At 53.8% G+C, this 5000-nt stretch overlaps 1 non-coding gene across 1 annotated transcript; it reads right to left on the reverse strand.

Annotated features, from left to right (window-relative positions):
• Nucleotides 1-200: 200 nt before the first annotated feature.
• On the reverse strand, nt 201-2109 carry LOC124731227. The gene has a single exon (XR_007008209.1). It is a non-coding gene; the product is annotated as a small subunit ribosomal RNA (ribosomal RNA).
• Between the last annotated feature and the right edge of the window lie 2891 nt (nt 2110-5000).

Below are 5000 nucleotides of genomic sequence, written 5' to 3' on the forward strand. Positions count from 1 at the left end.
GAAAGTCATTCAAAACCGGCGCCAGGCGCCAGGTGCCGCAGGCCAGCCGCTCCAGCGCTTCAGCGCTCGTACCACACAACATTGCCGCTAGTTTTGAGAGGCACGCGTGGTTCCGCACGCGGCGCACGGCTACGGCGAGCCGTACAGGTAGCGTGTTGCGCGACACGACACGCACATCGAAAGACATGCAGTCTAGTCGGTAATGATCCTTCCGCAGGTTCACCTACGGAAACCTTGTTACGACTTTTACTTCCTCTAAATGATCAAGTTTGGTCATCTTTCCGGTAGCATCGGCAACGACAGAGTCAATGCCGCGTACCAGTCCGAAGACCTCACTAAATCATTCAATCGGTAGTAGCGACGGGCGGTGTGTACAAAGGGCAGGGACGTAATCAACGCGAGCTTATGACTCGCGCTTACTGGGAATTCCTCGTTCATGGGGAACAATTGCAAGCCCCAATCCCTAGCACGAAGGAGGTTCAGCGGGTTACCCCGACCTTTCGGCCTAGGAAGACACGCTGATTCCTTCAGTGTAGCGCGCGTGCGGCCCAGAACATCTAAGGGCATCACAGACCTGTTATTGCTCAATCTCGTGCGGCTAGAAGCCGCCTGTCCCTCTAAGAAGAAAAGTAATCGCTGACAGCACGAAGGATGTCACGCGACTAGTTAGCAGGCTAGAGTCTCGTTCGTTATCGGAATTAACCAGACAAATCGCTCCACCAACTAAGAACGGCCATGCACCACCACCCACCGAATCAAGAAAGAGCTATCAATCTGTCAATCCTTCCGGTGTCCGGGCCTGGTGAGGTTTCCCGTGTTGAGTCAAATTAAGCCGCAGGCTCCACTCCTGGTGGTGCCCTTCCGTCAATTCCTTTAAGTTTCAGCTTTGCAACCATACTTCCCCCGGAACCCAAAAGCTTTGGTTTCCCGGAGGCTGCCCGCCGAGTCATCGGAGGAACTGCGGCGGATCGCTGGCTGGCATCGTTTATGGTTAGAACTAGGGCGGTATCTGATCGCCTTCGAACCTCTAACTTTCGTTCTTGATTAATGAAAACATACTTGGCAAATGCTTTCGCTTCTGTTCGTCTTGCGACGATCCAAGAATTTCACCTCTAACGTCGCAATACGAATGCCCCCGCCTGTCCCTATTAATCATTACCTCGGGTTCCGAAAACCAACAAAATAGAACCGAGGTCCTATTCCATTATTCCATGCACACAGTATTCAGGCGGGCTTGCCTGCTTTAAGCACTCTAATTTGTTCAAAGTAAACGTGCCGGCCCACCGAGACACTCAATAAAGAGCACCCTGGTAGGATTTCAACGGGGTCCGCCTCGGGACGCACGAGCACGCACGAGGCGGTCGCACGCCTTCGGCTCGCCCCACCGGCAGGACGTCCCACGATACATGCCAGTTAAACACCGACGGGCGGTGAACCAACAGCGTGGGACACAAATCCAACTACGAGCTTTTTAACCGCAACAACTTTAATATACGCTATTGGAGCTGGAATTACCGCGGCTGCTGGCACCAGACTTGCCCTCCAATAGATACTCGTTAAAGGATTTAAAGTGTACTCATTCCGATTACGGGGCCTCGGATGAGTCCCGTATCGTTATTTTTCGTCACTACCTCCCCGTGCCGGGAGTGGGTAATTTGCGCGCCTGCTGCCTTCCTTGGATGTGGTAGCCGTTTCTCAGGCTCCCTCTCCGGAATCGAACCCTGATTCCCCGTTACCCGTTACAACCATGGTAGGCGCAGAACCTACCATCGACAGTTGATAAGGCAGACATTTGAAAGATGCGTCGCCGGTACGAGGACCGTGCGATCAGCCCAAAGTTATTCAGAGTCACCAAGGCAAACGGACCGGACGAGCCGACCGATTGGTTTTGATCTAATAAAAGCGTCCCTTCCATCTCTGGTCGGGACTCTGTTTGCATGTATTAGCTCTAGAATTACCACAGTTATCCAAGTAACGTGGGTACGATCTAAGGAACCATAACTGATTTAATGAGCCATTCGCGGTTTCACCTTAATGCGGCTTGTACTGAGACATGCATGGCTTAATCTTTGAGACAAGCATATGACTACTGGCAGGATCAACCAGGGAGCTGCGTCAACTAGAGCTGAGCAGCCGGCCGCCCGGGAGTGTGTCCCGGGGGCCCGCGCGAACACGCAAGCGTCCGCTCAATCATTCTGCAAACAGGAGGAGGCTGAGCTCCCCTGCACAATACACCTCGAAACCCTCTCAGGTCCCGGCGGCGCGCAGCGCCGTCCCAAGTACTTGGTCGGGTTCGAGAGAGGCGCAATCGCCCGGAGTTAGGCGAGTAGACGCTTTCGGTGCGACCACCCGTGCTCCCAACTGAGCTTGCCGCTGCCGACAGAGGCCCGGGAGCGTGCTGTCGTGGCATTGCCGGCGGGAGACAACACGCGCCACCTACGGTGACCGGCAGCTCCAACGCCAGCGCCACAGAAGGACAAAAGCCCCACTTGGGTGCCGAAGCGAACTCTCCCAGCACAGCGCACGCGCCAACACATCCGCACAGCTGCGATACAAACCACCAGCGAGAACCGCTGGGGCGACCGAGCAGCAGACGGCGTCGCGGCGCCGAGCGCCGGGCGGCGGCGCATCCTCAACGCACACAGTCCTCAATCGGACCAGCACACTGAAGATGTCCACCGCGCTTCGCACCGGGCCCGCGAGGACCTACTTTGGCCGCACGGCGCCGCGCGCAGGGTGCGCCGGCGCGCAGCTGCGACGCCTGCCGCGTCCGTCGGCCGGCGCGCCTGCCACTGGCCGCCCCCACCAGCCGGCTGTAGCGCGTGCGCCCACGCACCGCGCGGCCAGCACGCCGGGAGGCGCCCCCTCACCGGCCGGGGACGGTCCCACCCAGCCACCGCCGCGTATCGCTTCACACCCAGATGCCGTTCAGTTTCGTCGGCATGGTGGGTATCGCTGGAACAACCGGTTCGTACCTCAACCTATCGTCGCCATCACCGATTCACCCCTAGCGAGAACAACCGCACCACAACAGGTTACCATTTGTTCATTTGCGTAACTTCACCAGAAAACGCAGGCGTCCATCGCCATTTGCAACTTCAACGATTATTGCATGCCTGTGTCAGGTGTCACGCCACACTACGTCTGCCCACATACACGCAACAAAATGTGCACGCCTAGACAATACGTGGAAGGTGGCCCCCGTACGTATGCGATGTCCATTGCTCGAACGACTGTCAACCGGCCTCTGTAGCATGTCGCAGATATGGAACGCGGTGCACCATGCCATCACGGTGTGTGAGGAGAGACGACTAGGTCCGAATACATCAACAGACAGCTCATGCTGATCGCCATCCACGGCGTCCGTTCCTCCCACACGTCTCTATGGCGTACCACACTGCAATCCAGCTCTCATAGGGAGACGACACGTAGCTGCGTGCACAATATTTGCACTGTATGGTCCGCCGTTTTTGGGCGCAGTCGTTGTACGGTCACACATGTGCCACGATGTATCATTCGGTACATAAGGACGAATGTGCAGTACAGATTGTGGTTTACGCGTACGACATTAGCGGACGGTTGACACAGGCCGCACCACAACGTAGCCTGAGTACGTCGCATGCGAAGGGCATTGAACATGCAAACTTCTCACCAACCAGCTTGCGAAGGCAGGGGGGCAAGGTGGGGACGTGGGGAGGGGCGGCATGTACGTCCTGCTGCCATCCACATTACAGTGTACAGCAGGAGCATGTGGAAAGTCAGCAAGACTTGCAAGGTGTTTAACATGAAGCGATACACAGGGGAGCGGGCAGTGCGAGTAGCGAACTATATTGCGAGGGTTGCGGGTGGGCAACACTACACTAATTGAACGAGTCGTATAACAATTACAGAGCAGGTTTAGGCGACAACATGGGTTACGTTAGGGGACAACGTGGGTTACGTTAGGGGACAACGTGGGTTACTTTAGGGGACAACGTGGGTTAGGTTAAGGCACAACGTGGGTTAGGTTAAGGCACAACGTGGGTTAGGTTAAGGCACAACGTGGGTTAGGTTAAGGCACAACGTGGGTTAGGTTAAGGCACAACGTGGGTTAGGTTAAGGCACAACGTGGGTTAGGTTAAGGCACAACATGGGTTAGGTTAAGGCACAACATGGGTTAGGTTAAGGCACAACGTGGGTTAGGTTAAGGCACAACGTGGGTTAGGTTAAGGCACAACGTGGGTTAGGTTAAGGCACAACGTGGGTTAGGTTAAGGCACAACGTGGGTTAGGTTAAGGCACAACATGGGTTAGGTTAAGGCACAACATGGGTTAGGTTAAGGCACAACATGGGTTAGGTTAAGGCACAACATGGGTTAGGTTAAGGCACAACATGGGTTAGGTTAAGGCACAACATGGGTTAGGTTAAGGCACAACGTGGGTTAGGTTAAGGCACAACGTGGGTTAGGTTAAGGCACAACGTGGGTTAGGTTAAGGCACAACATGGGTTAGGTTAAGGCACAACATGGGTTAGGTTAAGGCACAACATGGGTTAGGTTAAGGCACAACATGGGTTAGGTTAAGGCACAACATGGGTTAGGTTAAGGCACAACATGGGTTAGGTTAAGGTACAACATGGGTTAGGTTAAGGTACAACATGGGTTAGGTTAAGGTACAACATGGGTTAGGTTAAGGTACAACATGGGTTAGGTTAAGGTACAACATGGGTTAGGTTAAGGTACAACATGGGTTAGGTTAAGGTACAACATGGGTTAGGTTAAGGTACAACATGGGTTAGGTTAAGGTACAACATGGGTTAGGTTAAGGTACAACATGGGTTAGGTTAAGGTACAACATAGGTTAGGTTAAGGTACAACATAGGTTAGGTTAAGGTACAACATAGGTTAGGTTAAGGTACAACATAGGTTAGGTTAAGGTACAACATAGGTTAGGTTAAGGTACAACATAGGTTAGGTTAAGGTACAACATAGGTTAGGTTAAGGTACAACATAGGTTAGGTTA

Source organism: Schistocerca piceifrons, unplaced genomic scaffold (genome assembly GCF_021461385.2).
Source record: "Schistocerca piceifrons isolate TAMUIC-IGC-003096 unplaced genomic scaffold, iqSchPice1.1 HiC_scaffold_1275, whole genome shotgun sequence".
NCBI classification, from domain to species: Eukaryota; Metazoa; Arthropoda; class Insecta; order Orthoptera; family Acrididae; genus Schistocerca; species Schistocerca piceifrons.